Raw genomic sequence first — 16,300 nt, forward strand, 5'->3', positions numbered from 1 at the left:
TTTGGGTTTTTTGGCTGGCACAGCAAAATGAGCTCTGAGCAGCATCTGTGGCAGGGAGGAAAGTGCCCCTGGAGCTGGGGCTGAGGCCCCGGGGTGGATGTGAGCCCGTGTGGGTGTGAAGGGAGCTGGCAGAGCGCTGAGTTTGCTTTCCCTGCAGGCTCGCGCTCTGATGCGGCAGAACGGGACCCCGCAGGTGCAGGAGCCCCGGTGCCTGTCGGCTCTGCTGTGGGACTGCCTCGAGTGCAGCCTGGAGCCGGACGAGGAGCGGCGCTGGGCTGCCCAGGAGCTGCTGCAACTGAGGGCCAGGGGCTGCAGGGGAAGCAGCAGCGCCAGGGAGGGGTTTTCTTGTGGGGCCCCCTCCGACAGTCTCCAGTCTGGCTGCGTTCCACACGCAGAGCAAGCAGAATCCTTGCCTGCTGTGGCTTGGCAGCTCCTTTGGAGCTCATCTGGGCCTGGTGCCCCACAGCGAGCAGGGACATCTTCAAGCAGCTCAGGAGGCCCAGAGCCCTGCCTGACCCGAGCTTGGATGTTTCCAGGGAGGAGGCACCTCCCACATCTCTGGGCACCTTCTGTCAGTGTTTCCCCACTCTGGTGGTTAAAAAATTCTTCCTTAGATCTAATCTGAGCCTGTTTCCCTCTCCTGAGTTTCAAACCATTTCCCTTTGTCCTGTTGCAACAGAGCCTGTGAGGAACTTGACTCTGGAAAGTAACAGTTCATTTCTTTCCTCTTTATCCTTTGGACAGCACCCATTTTTATCATCAGCCAAGCCTCCCTCCAGCCTGACCCCTCTGATCACTGCAGCGAAGCAACTGAGGGAGCAGCGGAGGAGATGAAGCCCTTGAGGACAGCTTTCAGTTCTAGTAGTTAGGACAACTAGTTAGTTATGGTAGTTAGCACTGGTAGTTGGTTATGACAGCCTGTTTGTTATGGCAGTTGTTTGAATAAAAACTCTCTTAATCCTCAACCACCTTGCCGTGTCCCGTCCTTCTCCCGCTGTGCCTCAGCTGCCCGGAGCAATGTGAGGGGAGAGCAGGCCCAGCCTGGCCCAGAGCTGAGCCCCAGCAGAGCCCTGGCAGAGCCCAGAGCAGCCTCGGCACCTGCAGAGTCAGCCTGGAAGGAGGCGCTTGGAGCCTTCTCGGCTGCACCCGGCTCTTGGTTACAAACTGGGTGTGCTGGAAAATGCCACCGGCTCTGCACGAGGGCAGAAGGGGCCCGGGGAAGGCCCAAGTGCTCCATGCAAGGGAAAAACCTGCCCTGGGTCTGTTATAAATAACTAGGTAATGTTGGCTTTTGCTATTATGTATTGACTTCTGCAATCTATTCTTAATCACAACGATTTCGATACAGTACAGTTTGTAATCACTTTTAACTGCTTTTGCTATAGTATAATTTGCCAGCTTTTTGTGGCCAATGCCCTGGCCCCTGTGTAGCTCATATCCTCAGAACATCATTTATGGATGATATTTTATTTTGTGGAGAGTATCAAAAACATACATTATAGTTTTGGCTTTTGAAAAATATTACAGTGGATGCCATGTGTTGTACATTAGAATGTTAACTTTTGCAGAAGTAGCTGTAGTTGTGAAATAATAATTAATGCTTTTATTTTTGTAAATAACTGACAATAACACTTCAGAGATATTTGTGAAATAGCTAATGTTCATTTCAAGTACTTGTGGAAATAGCTAAAACCGTCTGCATGGTCAGATAACATTTAAGGAAGTGATGTGATGAGGACCCCTGCCACTGACCCTTGCACTGTCAATAACTGTCACCTGCTGAAACCACAGAAGAGGGGCCCTTGTGAGGGAGTGACACACAACCCTCAAAACAGCAATCCACGATTCCTGCACGTGCTCTAAAACGGCGAGTTGGGCGTCAAGCAAACCTAAAGAATTCCTGGAACATGTAAACAAGTTCAGAGAAATGTTTGAATATGTATAATCATTATGAATATGAATTTGAAAAATACAATGGGAAAACTAGACAAGAAGAGTTGCTGTGGTTAACTGGTGTGCCTCTGGCCATCGCCAAGCACCCAGCGCTGTTACTGATTTGCCCCTTATTATTCCTTATTAAACTTTCAAAAATTCTAAAGAGTGAGGCTCCTTTCTCACAAAACCCAAGGTGCTCACCCCTTGTTCTTCCCCCAAAGCCAGGATTTGTCAATTCTAACCTTTGTCTGGATGGAGGAGAAGGAGGCTGCGAGGAAAAGGAAGATGCACTGGTGTGGAGGCCCATGGGAGTCTCAATCTCCCACCCGTGGGGGACTGGTCCCCAATAAGAAGAATAGATTTCAAGGTTATGGTGAGAAGCTTGCTTCTCCCATAGATCTCTGCAGGCACATGCTGATTTATGGAAAGTTATGTTGCCCCATTGGCCCGTTGGCCTAATTACCCCAGTTCACCCCCTATTACCCATCTTTGGTTAGTCCCTAGAATGTTCTCCCTCTCTGTCCCTCCATTGGCCCTAATTTACTGCATTCCTCTGCCCCTGTTTCCCTATTAGCAGACCCGACCCTTAACCCCTCCTTTGCACCATTTCCCCCATATCCATCGGACCCTGACCCTCAGCTCCACCCTCACTACCCCATATAAAATCCCCCTGTGCCCTCAGCTTGCACCCTGTCTTTGTCCCTGGGCCCTGTTCAGCTCTGTGCCCTGTTCCTGTACCAATAAACCCAGTTTGCTGCAGATCATACCCAGACCCATCCTGCCGACTTTGTCAGCTTTATAAAGCAGCCGTGAGCTTCGGGCTCCGGAGTGCCGGACGCTCCAAGGGCCTCGGCAGCGCCAGGACGCTCCAGGCTGGGACAGCCAGGCAGGGCAGGAGGAATCACTGCCCCTTTCCCCTCTCTGCTGCTCCATCTCCCAGCCCAGCATCGCTGCAGGACAGCCTCACTGCCAACGCCATCCTGCCAGGGATGGACTAGGGGGATCTCCTTTCCCTTCCCTCTGGCATGGAGGCAAATCCCATCTGCTTCTTGTCCGCCCTCCTTCGTCTCCTCATTCTGTCCTTCATCCATCCATGTTCCTTTCCCATCTCCTTCCTCCCTTGCTCCTTCTTGTTCCTTCCTCTCCTCCTGCCTTTTCCTTTTCCTTTCGCCCTGTCTCTTCCTCTCCTTGTCCTTCCTCCCCCAAGTCCTGAGTTGCGGACAGAGACCAGGGACAACAAATCCCTGCCACAGAACCTCGTGGAAGAGGCCATTTGGAACGGCTCCACAGCTCCGGAATCCAACAGGGAGGAAAAGCCCCAGAGATCCCTCACGAGGAGGGGCTGCAAACGCAGCCTGGGGAGTTGAGAGGAGGTAAAACCCTCCCTGTGCTGGGAAGGGTTTGGGGAATGTGAGAAGAGCTTCAGGCAGAGCTCAGCCTATTCCTGGTGCCTCCAAAAACGGCGGTGCCAGGTGCAGAGATCCATGGGGACACAGAGATCACCCATCACATCCACGGGGATGCACAGATCCCCCTGCAGATCCATGGGGCTGCGAAGATCCCCCTGCAGATCCACGGGGATGCAGAGATACCCCTGGAGATCCACGGGGATGCAGAGATCCCCCTGGAGATCCACGGGGATGCAAAGATCTCCCTGCAGATCCATGGGGTTGTAGAGATCCCCCTGCAGATCCATTTGGATGCAGAGATCCCCCTGCAGCCCCCGGAGCAGCCACGCTGGAGCACGGCGATGCCTGAGAGGAGGCTGTGACCCCGTGGCCAGAGGGCCCCGCTGGAGCAGCCTGTCCTGACAGGACTGACCCCGGGGCACAGTGACCCACGCTGCAGCACTTGGAGGGGGCTGTGCCCCGTGGGATGGACTCAGCTCGGAGAAGTTCCTGGAGAAGTCTCCGGTGGGAGAGAGCCCAGGGTGCAGCAGGGGAACGACTCCTGTCCCTGAGCAGAGGGAGAAGCCCCGGGTCATGAACTGAGCCCGGCCCCATTCCCTGTCTGCGGCACTGCCGGGGTAGGAGGCGCAGCTGGTAGGAGGGAGGCGTGGGGGAAAGCTGCAATTAAGGCTCTTCACTTCCCATTATCCTGCTCTGAGTTTTTGGAGTTTTCTGTCCGAAATCTCTCCCCTCCCCCACTCATCCACAGGGCTTTGGGGCGGTTTTCTCTTTTTGAGGGAAATCAAAGCGATGCACTGATGCTCCTAATTAGGGATAGGAGAAGTGAGGCTCCAGGGCTTCCCGCTGAGCCGGAGCCACCGGAGCCGCAGTGCCGGGAAAGCCGTGGCGGGAGGTGCGGAGAAGTTTGTGTTTTCAGCTCAATCCCCTCGGCCCGGGCCCGTTCCAGGGCTGTTCCTCAGCTCCGGCTCTGCCCTCACGCAGCCCGGGGCGCCCTGAGAGCGCGGGGCGGGGCTGTGCCTTGTGCAGAGCCCGCCCCTGGCTGGGATTGGGCGATGGTGCCGTCAGTCGTGGTTGTGGCGCGCTGATTGGTGGGAGCGGGGCGGAGCAGGGCCCCGGGGGCGGGCTGAGGGCGACCGTGGCTGGGCAGCGGCGCCATTGTCGTAGCGTGTGTGCGGGCCCGTGAGCGGCGGCAGCGGCCGGAGCGCGGTGAGGCGGCGGCGGAGCTCGGAGGCGGCCGCAGCGCAGGTGGGAGCCGCGCTGGGTTGTGCGGGGTCTCGGGGCTGGCTGCGGGCCTCGGGGGCGGCCGGGGGCTCGGGCGGGTTCGTTGTGCGTGTTGCCGCTGGCGTGAGGGCGCTGCGGGAGCGGCTGCCCGCGGTCTCCTTGCGGCCGCTGCCTCGGCAGGAGCCGCTGCCGGAGCCGCGCTGGCTCGGCCCGGTTGCTGTGGCTGGGACAGAGGGGGCTGCCCCGTGCCCGGGGCTGTGCGGGGAATTGCCGTGGCCGGAGGTTTCTGTGCCCAGAGGAGACAGAGGAGTCCTGTAAAAGTGACTTTATTGCTGAGCAGAGGGAGAGGCCGAGGGGCATTTGCCGTGCGCTCTCTGCCATTGTTGTAGTTCGCAGCCTCCTTTGTATCCTCATTTTCCCGGCCTCATCTCCCTCTCCCTTTGTGCACTGGCTGAAGTGCTTGGAAGGTTCAGACCTCCCGATCCGCCAACTGGATGCCCTCGTTAATGTGCATCCCCACTTTTGTATAACAACCGATATTGGCGGCTCTGTTAAATCCTTGTTCTTCTGGAAGTTCAGGAATTTAGTGGGACTTTCTGTGAGCAGCAATCCATGTTAATTAGTAACATTTATTGAAGTTGGTGGTTTCGCCCGTTGCTTCCTTATCTGCAAGTCACTGGCCCCTCGCTCAGCTGCCGAATGAGCTGCACTCTCAAGGTGTGGAGCATGGTAAAAAGATGAGAGTTGCTGCAGCACATCAGAGGAGAAACAGCATTCGTTTAACCCATGGTCTCCCAGGGAGCCACAAAACCGTGTCCCATTCCCATCCTTTCCGCGTTTGAATCCGTACATGAGCTACTTTCTTATTTCCTTTGTTATCTGTTTCACCACTTTTCCTTTTTCATCTTTTTGCCAACAGCAGTTTGTGTCAATTAATTTTCCACAAACTCCTCCTTTTTCTGCTAACAGATGATCTGATTCCATCCCATGGTTAAGTGTTGTGTTCCTCATTTCAGTGGATTGGTCAGCAGGAAGGTCAGGAGCTGGAGCTGTCTGGTTGGTTATTCTGAGCAGAGCTTGTAATCTACTGATGCCATTGAAATGAGAAATGGGTTCTGTGGCTCCTGATATGAATTGGTTCGGGTTCCCAGGGGCTGGTCCATGGTGTTGTAGGATTTGTTCTGCTGGCCGTTCATCTTTTCCCTATTTTTGGGCGCTCTCTCCAGCCAGGGCTGCATCAATTGACTGCTTTTCTCTAATTAAATCATCAAATCCTTGGATTCCCAGCTTATTTCCCTGAATTTTTGTTAGCAAAAAACCCCCAGTGCTCTAATTTAACCTACATAACACAGACAGTGACAGCACATGTTGGAGTGGGCAGCGGGATGATTCCCCCCCCATTTATTTATAGTGAAGTTTTCCCAACATTGTCCATTTGCTGTTTCCCTTTGCAGCTTCACCCGTTTGTGTTGCAGGGTCAGATATCCTCCCCCTGGGCTCTGCCTTGAGCTGTGCAAATTCCATCAGTGCCAGCAGGCAGAGCTTGGGGTGAGGGGCAGAGGGAATCAGCGCAATTCCTGCCCCAGGCAAGAGACCCAGGTGCATTGTCCACACTTTGCCCAGCAGTGTTCATTTCCATTTCTAAAGCTCCTTTGGAGGCTGCCTGGAATGAAGCTTCTCTTCCTGCTGCTGGGCAACGTTGATGTTTTGTTGCTGGTCGTTATCTCTGTGGGTGTCTTTTGGGCTGTTCCCAGTCTGTTCAGGTGCTAAACTCATCTTCATTGAGCACTGTAACACCCCTTAAAAAAACCTTTAAAATTCCTTTCCCCAAGGCAAAGACAAACCAAGCCTGAGCAGAGAAATAAGGTTTAAAAGAACCGAAATCGGTACATTTTGCAGCAGTGCAATGGCAGGCAGCCCAGAGTGTGGGTGTCAGTGAGCCCCAGAGTGGAATTGTGCCGTGGTGTTCCCCAGCAGCTGTGGCAGTGCAGGCCCAGCCAGCGCTGAAGCTGCAGCAGTGGCAGCAAGGCTTGGCCCCAGGGGCTGGAGATGGCAGAGGAGGGTGGCCAGGATTGCAGAGGATTCCAGGCGAGGATCTGTGGGCAGGCGCAGGGGCTTGGCCCGCTGTGGAGCCCTGGCTGCTGCTGCGTTGCCTTCAGGGCAGGCTCAGGGGCGGCCTCCCATCGTCCTGCTGCGGGCGGGAAGTGCAAATCTGCGGGGCTTCAGAGCCCTTGAGGCCAGGCTGAGGGGTCCCCCCGTGTTGAGCTGTGCTGGCGGCTGTTTGTGGCCTCAGGGACACTTGGCATGGGCCCCTTGGCCACCAGTGGTGCTGCTTTGCACTCCTTAGGCAGGAGCCGATGTCCTGGCTGGGTGTTGGCAGCAGCAAAGTGCCAGGGCAGGCTCTGTGCCAGCCCAGCTTGCTGTGGGAGAATGTGCCTTGATATCTGCTCCAGTGGTTCTGAAGCAGTGAGAATTGCTTTTGCCCCCCTGTTAGGTGCCATGGTGTCAGCAGAAGATATTGAAGCCTTCCTGCTCAGGGCATTTCAGTGCCAGGCTCTCACAAGCACCCACAGCTCTGCGGGTTGAGCTGAGCATGGGGCGGTGACCTGTGCTGTGTCTGATTCCCCTTCCTTCCCTGCCCTGGAACAGGGTGTTGCTTTTAGACACCGCTTTTCCTGGTTGCTTCAGAGTGCTTTGGAGAGACTCCATATCAAAATTTCCCTATTTCCCTGGGCCTGCCCACACTTCTGGATTCACTTGAGCATAGCCCTCGACAGACATTTGACACAAAGGTACAACAGTGCTGTCCTCTGTATCACCTTTTATAATATTAATTTGCATTCCAAGTTTAGCGATCAAATCCCTTCCCAGTAAATCATGATAACATTTCGGACCAAGTCAAAATTCATGCATTTCAAATCCCTCTCCCAGATGTACCAATAGTGGTTGAATAAAACCACACATCTTTCCCACTTAACTCCTCACTAATAAAACATATTTTTAGCATTTTCCCCCCTATATGTCGAAGATTCAGAGTGGATTGAGAGGCCCCTGTGTCCATCAGGAAATGCCTCCTCTCAATGCAGACCCACCCTGAATGTTCTCAAGGGCTCCAGTGTGGAGGGTCCCTGGTGTGATGGGAGCTGTGACAGCCCTGGCAATCCATGTCCATCAAGGGGTGGACTTGCTGGTCCTGAGGGTGCTGCTGTCTGTGCTTGCAGTGTCCTTGTGCCCTGCAGCTGGAGCCCTGGTTCCTTGCCAGGGGCTGTTTGGGTGGGCTCTCCCCTGCCGAGGAAGGCAATGCCTCTGCCAGGTGCTTGTGGCCGAGCCCGTGCCCTGGGTGCTGGGGCCCCCTTGGGCCCTGGGGTTGATCCCTCAGGGGCTGTAGGAACTGTGCCGTGGCCTTTGCCTTCAGCTTGGCCTTTTGCTGCTCCCTTCTTGCACTCACCTGCTGTGCCTTTGTGCCCAAGTGCTGCAGGGCCTTCTTGTGCCCCTCCTGCAGCCCCTCAGTGCCTGTGGGTGCTTGTCTTGCTTTACAAGAGAGGTGTCTGCTCGGGAAGGCAGAAAAAGCCTCTCTTGGAATGGAGAATGCAAACCCCCTCCCTCTTAATTATTAGACTGGTGAAATCAAGGGGCTCTCAGGCAAAGATATGGGAATAGGAATGCCTGTTCTTTACTAGTGTGTATAATAAAGCAAACAAACACCAACAGCTGCGGCACTGGCAGCAAACAGAGCCCGGACCCAGTCCCGGCCTTTGGGCTGCGGCGCTTTTCCCTTGTGTGCAGTTCCGGGCACGGCCGGCAGGGGCGCTGGTGGCTCCCGCGGGGCGGGGCAGCGCATCCCTCCCATGGGAACCTCTCTGAACGGAAATAGAGCAATCCCTTCATCTAACTCTTTCACTTTTTTACCTTCTCTAGCCTTTCTCCCGTGTTTTGGGAAAGAATTTGGAGAGGACTGGCTTTTAACTGAGCTCCTAGTGTTTCGATAAGGTGCTTCCTCTAGAGAGACAGAGTTTCCCTGGACAGCCGGAGCTGTGGTTACCAAGGGGACGTAACTCAGAGCCGGACGGGGTCATGGGAGGATATCCCGCCGAGGCTCGGTGGGAGTGTGGGCAGGGTCTGCTGCCGGAATCAGCAGAGGGGGATCTTCCCGTGGAGCCCGAGGCAGAGCGTGGGCAGCCCCCACATGGCTGATGGCGGCTGATCCGGCAGCTCCCGGCAGAGCAAAGGCAGGTGGGAGAGCCCGGCAGCAGCGCCGGTGCCCAGCGCAGGTGGCACGGGCAGGGCAGCCGGGGATGGGATGGCTGGGACCCCCCCTGGGTGCGGTGGGCGCGGTGACCTCGGAGCAGGCAGCAGGACAGAGCAACCCCCATCTTGCCCAGCATGGGCCACAGAGCGGCCGCGCGCCAGGCAGTGGGAGCAGGGCACACAAATTGAGCGACAGCGCCGGGGCAGGTGGAGCTGCCCTGGGCAGTGAGGCCGCACCTGGGATGGAAACCGGGGCAGGCGGAGCTGAGGCGGGCAGCGAGCCGGGACCCGGGACAGGCGCCTCGGCCGCGAACGGAGGGGGCAAGACCTGCAGAGGATCCCACTCTCTGATTTTTTCTCTTATTCCCTTCCCTTCCATTTCCCCTTTTTCTTTTCTTGTTTTTTCTCTGAGGTTTCTCATACTTCAAAGATTTTTATTCTTCTAAAATCTCCTGTCTAACATATGGTATATTCTCTTCTAGATTAAATGGGTTTTTTAACAAATAAATCCAGACCCTAGCAAATCTAAACTTCTGCATGGATACTTTGAAATAGTGAATGAGCTAACTCATGACCTCCTAATATTTTTTTTCTCATCACCTTTTTATTTATCCTTTGGCAAATTAAGCATCTTTTAGTTACTTGCTTTGCAACTCCAAAAATCCCAGTGCACCCATAGTTCCATAAAACATGATCGCACAAAGCTTGAGTACCCCAGTGTGTTTTCTGATGCCTGTCTTCTAATATTGTCTTAGAAGCACATTTTATTAAGTAATTGTCTTCCATCATGAAGTTTCCATTTCCCTGATTTATCTTGTTCACTTCCTGTCTTGTTTAATCCTTTTTTCTCGGCTTCCCTAAACTTTAGAATTTCCAGTTTTTCCTGGTTTGGAGTTAATATTAACATAACTCTTTCAGCTCCATTTTCTGCTGCATCCTTAGCTTTGTGATCTGCCAAATTATTTCCTCCTCTTTCTGGGGTCTTTCCCTTTTGGAGTTCCATTATATGTGCTATAGCTATCTCTTTTAGGTAATATTAATGCCTCTAAAACCTCTAAAATAAGTTCCTCATGTACTAATCCTTTTCTTCTTGAATTAAGTAATCTTTTTCCTTTCCAAATATTTTAAAGGTATGTACTACTCTAAAGGCATACCTTGAATCAGTATGTATAGTTCATTTATTTTGTGTTAAATATTCTAGTGCTCTTTTTAAAGTATATCATTCACAAGTTTGATCTTACTAGTTTAAGGTTAATTTCCCTTTTTCCATAGTTTGCATGTTTTTCCCATTGACTACTACGTACCCTGTATTTTCTCCTTTTGCAAGGAGTTGTATCTCTGTTAGCCAACATAACTCCCAAAGGACTATTTTTTTTCTTTTTTTTTTCCTGTATCCAACTTACTGCTTTTCTGTCTCATTTTTCAAGATCTTATCTATTAATCTTACGCCTCTGTTTTTCACATTCACTAACAACCTAAATACCACTTTTCTTTCAACTACACACACAAAAATAAAAAACTTTTTTCTCACACTACTTTCAGTACAATACACCTCCCTCCAAGGAGATATAGTGAAGCTTAAAATACACAATCTACATTACCTGTATTTTCATTCATCTACATTCACTCACTTTTATTTCTCATTCACTTCCACACATTCTTTCCCACCCTCAGGACACAGAGTGGATCCCTGTTGACAGAGAATCGCGGGTCCCTGTGGCCCCCCCTCACCCTGGGGTGGCCTCTGGGTCTCAGTATCTCCAGGCCTCCTGGGAGGGCCCTGACTCTGCTGCCTCTGGTGCCGTTCACCTGTGAGGCTGATTTGTGTGTCACTCACACTCTTTAGCCACGGCCCCCTCACACGCCCTGGGGACAATGGCCCCTTTGCAGGTCACCTGTACCTTATGCCACAGCCCCCACACCCACGAGAGCAATGGCTTATTTGTGGGTCACACACTCCTCTTTCCACAGCCCCCCTTCCCACCCGCCCGGGAAGCTGAGGCTGATTTTGGGTGTGACTCACTCTCACACACAACAAGACAACAATAAGGTACCTTCTGTTATAAATGATCAAATTGAGAGCCAAACTTATAGGAAAATTTAGCAAAGATTTATTAATTTTCCTGCAAGACAGAAGTTCGGTCATCTACACTACCACAGGCAAGGGTCAGCGTCGAGCCCGGGTTCGGTGCTGGGTGAACACGGATCTGACCTCCGAATGTCAGAGTGTCCCCCTGTTCACAAATGCTGCCTGACGCAGCGAGTTCTTTTACAGTTTATTCTGCTCGAGGCAGAGGTGACCGAATGTTCTTTGTGTCTCTTCCCATGCATAACCGTGTCTTTACCTGTGCAGAGGTGGACAAAGACTCAGTCCAGGTGTCTGATGTTGTCAGTAGACTCCAGGGAAGTCAGCATTCACATGCATCAGGGTGGGGCTGTGGATCATTGTGGTAGCTGTGTAATCGTCGAGGCGATAATCACTCTTGGCTGGACCTGGTGACCCGGGGAAGTCAGCGATTATCGCCCTGGAAGCTTCTATTCTTTCATTAAAAACCCTGATGTTTATCTCAGCCAAGTCCAGGAACTGGATGTATATGAATAAGACACTGCTCCCTGCCAGGATGGTCAAGAGACCTAGTGTGGAGTTTACGATATTTTATACATTAATTGCTTTAATTATCTCTACCATATACTACACTTTCACGTCACCTTTTACAAGTTTAGGTGTTCCTTGCCAGTCCCCGTGCTCTTGGATATCCCTCAACCCAGCTGTGTTGTCCAACCCCCGATGCTCTTGAGCATATCCTCAATCCAGTAGAATTTTGCACAACCCAGGATCCTCTTGGAATGTTAATTCCTCAACCCAGCAGGTTTTAATTCTGGATGTTCTTGGGCTGTCTTATCCCTTAATCCAGCAGGTTTTTAGGAGCCCCTTTTGTCCCATTTCCTAGTGGATTTGGCTCGGAAACTCCTCTGCTCCCTTCCTCCGAGGGGTCCAGCCCCTCTCTGAGACCCAGTCCCAGTTACCCCGGGGGATTCTCTCACTCCTGTTAACATTCACTTCGTCTCTCTCCTGGCCACTTACCGCGGGAAGTCGGAAACGCAGCGTGGGAGACTCCAGCACTCACTTGGCAGGTCTGGGACAACCAGCCCTCCTCTCATTCACACACATTCATCCCCCTGTACCTGCCCCCCTGAGAAATACTTACCAATCCCTTTTCCTTCCCGGGTTCTTAATGCACATTACTACTCTTAGGGGGCCAATTAGTGCGGTTGTAGGGTGCCTTTTTCCCTTCTCTTTGTTTTATTGTCTCCTTTTGTGCACCATAACCTGCGGCTGTGGCCACCCCAGGGGAGACAGAGCGAGGCTGCCAACGGGGCAGGGCGCGCCTTCTCCACTCTGACTCTCCTAAAGCACAGGCAGCGAGGTGTTAGTAACCATCCTCTGCTACCAAAATCGTGAAAAACGCCAGTCACTTGCTTTTAAAATTTTAAAACCATAATAGTAATAAAATGGGTATGAAAAATAGTAATACAATTAGAGTAATCACAGTTTGGAGAAATCGAATTAGGACAATATGAGACAATAAATACAAAAAGTTACGGATATCCGGGTACCTTTTTCTGGGCAGCACAAGCCTGAAAAAGGATACCGGTTAATACAGGATTAACCATTAAAAACAATAGCCTGTTGTATATTCATACGCTTCATACATGATGCATAAATTTCATTCAAACACAGGATTCTGTCTGGTCAGTGCCAGCTTCTGCCTCTGAATCCTAACAGCAGCTTTGAGGTTGGAAGAAGTTCATTTCTTCTGATAAGAGGGCAATAAATTCTTTTTCTCTGAAAGATTTAGGTATTGTGTGGCTGCTATCTCACTGCAAGTCCTTTCTTTAAAAAAAGTCTCATACCAAGCATCGTTTATATGTTAACATTTTTTAATAACCTAAAACCATATTCAACTCACTACTTAAGAGAATTAATACAGCAGTACTTTCTAACACAAGACATATAATATTCATTTTAATATTTGGGATAACCCAGTCACAAAATATGCATTTTTTACAAGTATAATCCCACTTATTTCCAGTCTCTCCCAGTTTGGTCCCTGCTGCCGCCAGCATGGTTCCAGTTGCTTCCTCAATCAACTCAGTGAGTCCCAGTATGATGCCATTTGCTCCCAGTCACTCCCAGTCAGGCCCAGTATGGGGGATGATGTGCAGGGTGTGCTCACTGTGACACTCAGTTCCTCCCAGTATTAGTCCAGTCCCTCCCAGTATGATCCAAATATGAGCCCAGTGTGCTCCCAGTCTCTGCCAGAATAAACCAGTTTTGCTCTACATGGTTCCAGTTCCTCTCTTTCACCCTCACTTTCCTTCCAGTCACTCCCAGTATCTCCCAGGGTAGCCCAGTTCCCTCCACCATCTTTCCAATTCCTTTCAGTATCATCCCATTTGCTCCCAAGCACTCCCAGTCAGCCTCAGAGTTGTGGCACTCACTGCCAGTATGATCCCAGTCACCACCAGTATGATCCCAGTTCATCCCAGCACAAGCCCAGCAGTTTCCAGTCGCTGCCAGCATGCACTCAGTCACTCCCTGTTCTTCCCAGTTGCTCCTACCATGATCCCAGTTACTCACAGCTGCTCCCAGTAATCCTCAGCATAATCCCAGTCACTCCCAGTATATCCCATTTGCCCCTAACATGGTCTCAGTTGCCTCCTGCAGGCTCCTGCTCACTCCCAGTATGATCCCAGTGTCCATCATTGCGATCACAGTCTGCCCTGGCATGGCAGTATGATCCCAGTATGATATCTGTACAAGCCCAGTACAGTCCCAGTCACTCCCAGTATGATCCCAGTATGATATTTGTACAAGCCCAATACAGTCCCAGTCACTCCCAGTACGATCCCAGTATGATATCTGTACAAGCCCAGTGCACTCCCAGTCACTCCCAGTATGATCCCAGTGCAGCCCAGTCCCTGGCAGTGCTGCCACTGCTGGGATCCCCCAGCCCTGTGTGCGTTCCCCCCTGGCGGATGTGCCGAGAGGAGCCCCAAGGGTGGCAGTGGCCAGGCAGGGTCCCCAGCAAGGCCCAGTTTGGATGTGCAGCCCCCAGTTTGCCCAGTTTGCCTCTCCTTTGGCCCGGGCCGGGTTCCCCCCGCCCGCAGCGGCTGGAGCAGCCGAGAGCCCCGCGCTGCCCATCCCGACCTGTCCCGGCTCCATCCCCGCTCCTGCCGCGGGCTGCGAGGGCTGCGGGAAAGGGGCACCGAGGGTGTGGCTGCTGTTGGGGGAGGAGGAAGAGGGAGGGAAGGGCAGGGATGAAGGGTGTTATAAATTGGAGTGGACAATCTGCCGAGTGAGTATAATCAGATTAACAATTTTTATTGATTACAGCAAGCAAGGCAAAAAGCAAATCAGCGCTGGGCAACAGGGGATTCTCCGCTCCGCCAACTGCCGCCCGCTTCTGGTATTTCGTGGGGTTTATATACAGTCCTGCTTCCGGGTTGGCGTGTCTTTCAGGGTAGTACTCTGTGCATTCTCCTCCTGTTGCTAGGCGGTCGTAGTCTGCCTCCCGGTGGTCCGAGGGTGAAGGCTGGTAGTCTTTCACTTCTTGCCCCATGGTCAACCTTTCCGTAGTTGGTATGGTTGGTCTGGTTCCTGGAACTTTAAGCTTACTGAGCAGATAAGCAAATATTGTGCTATCAATCATAGCAGGCCCGCTACCCGTGTCAACGGCCTCGCCCCTTACTCCTCGGCTAACAATAGGCACATAGCTATGTATAGTTACACCTTGCTTATTTAGCCTTTCAACATATTAGCTTCTAACATTTTGCAGTTTAGGCCTTATGACATTTATTTTGCAGTATATTAGCCCGTTATATTCATCTTGCAACATACTAGCTTGTTACATCTTTCATTGCGGTTTTTCTATTATTGGCTTTTCCCCTTTTCATAGTCTTTAGCAAGTTGATGAACAAACTAAGACATTAACTCATTACAAAGGGGGAGGAGGAGGTGGGGTTAGGGAGGGGGAGCAGGGGGAGGGATGAAAGAGGAGGGATGAAGGCAGAGAGCAGCAATGGAAGGAGGAGAAGGAGGTGGGGTTAGGGAGGAGGAGGAGATGGGATGGAAGGGGAGGGATGGAAGAGGAAAAGGAGGTGGGGATAAGACAGAGGGGGAGGAGGATGGGAGATGGAAGGGGAGGAGTGGGAGGAAGAGGAGGAACAAAGGCAGATCAAGGCTGAGCTGAGGGAACCACACCGTCGTCGATCCCTGCCCGAATTCGCAGCCCCCACTTGTGGGATCATCGCCCCCCCAATCGCGCCGGTGAACGGGGCGAGGGAGCTGGGCCCGGATATCCCAGGGGGTCCCCGGGGTGGGGTTTTTGGGGATGTTTGGAGAATGAACCAGTCCAAGGCTGAGCGGAAAAGGCCCCTTGGGGGGACACCGGGGGGTGGCAGTGGCGGCTGCCGGCAGAGGCAGCCTGGAGGAGCAGAGCCCTGTGTCCCCCAGGAGCCCAAAGTGGGGAGCCCAGAGAGGGGGGAGCGGCGCCATTGGCGGGAGCCTCAAGAGCCTGGAGAGGGGCAGGGGGGACTCCTTGGAGCCGCTGCAGCCCAGAGCAGAGAATGAGGGGAGAAGGGAGCCCGGGAGCCCAAACAGCCCCCGCATCCTGAAATAGAGAGAGTGAAGCCGGGGGAGCTTTTGACATTGGTGGGACTGCCAGCAGCCTGGGGAGGGCGGGCACCGAGGAGAAGGGGGACCCCCAATCCAAGCGTGACCCTCAGCTGCTGGGACGGGGGGAACCCCCGAACACCAGAGGGGAGGGACCAGGGACAGGGAACACCTGGGAAGCTTTTTCAGGGCTGAATCGTGGTGGTTGGGAGGTGTTTCTGGAGCCCAGAGTGCCAGTGACTTGTAGAGACAGACTTGGGCAGAGGCACCTTCAAACTCAACGTTCTCATCCCTTGTTTTCCCCAAACCAGGATTTCCCATTGCCAACTCCTGCGAGGCTGCGAGGAAGAGGAAGATGCCCCAGGACAATGAGGCAGGTGAGGAGGAAGTCAGTGTCCCTGGAATGCTTAAAATCAGAGGGTTTTGGGAAAGCTGCAGAAGACAAACCTCAGAGACAGTAGAACTGATTTGAGCTTTGCAGCAGCCAATAGATTGATCAGCAGAAAAATTGTATAAGAAGTAGAAATTAAGGAGAAATAGAACAATGGTCTGTGCGTTAACACTTACCTAGAATAACTCCCTAACCTGCGGAACAGTATATCTAGCTAGATATTAGGAAGTTTCAAGCTTAATAATGGAGCTCTGTGCATTGTGTTCTAAGGCTTACAAGCAGGTATTGTACTTGAAATAAGCAAGCATTGTTTTAACCATCAATGTGCTTATCGTGCTTGGATGGAACTACAGTCAATATGCTTTTGCTTTGTGTGATTGGCCAAAAACCTTTTAAAGTAAGTTTTAACATGAAGTCCTT

The 16,300-nt window shown here is 52.3% G+C and overlaps 2 pseudogenes; one reads left to right on the forward strand and one right to left on the reverse strand.

The window, feature by feature from the left end:
* The window catches only part of LOC128945477 (serine/threonine-protein kinase PAK 3-like), a 142,288-nt pseudogene extending 138,517 nt beyond the window's left edge, over nucleotides 1–3,771 (forward strand).
* The window catches only part of LOC128945560 (uncharacterized), a 1,627,138-nt pseudogene that overhangs the window by 1,141,920 nt on the left and 468,918 nt on the right, over nucleotides 1–16,300 (reverse strand).

The sequence above is a fragment of the Melozone crissalis genome, unplaced genomic scaffold (genome assembly GCF_028551555.1).
Source record: "Melozone crissalis strain CALT ecotype California unplaced genomic scaffold, PUWL_Pcris_2 ptg000066l_1, whole genome shotgun sequence".
Taxonomy (NCBI): domain Eukaryota; kingdom Metazoa; phylum Chordata; class Aves; order Passeriformes; family Passerellidae; genus Melozone; species Melozone crissalis.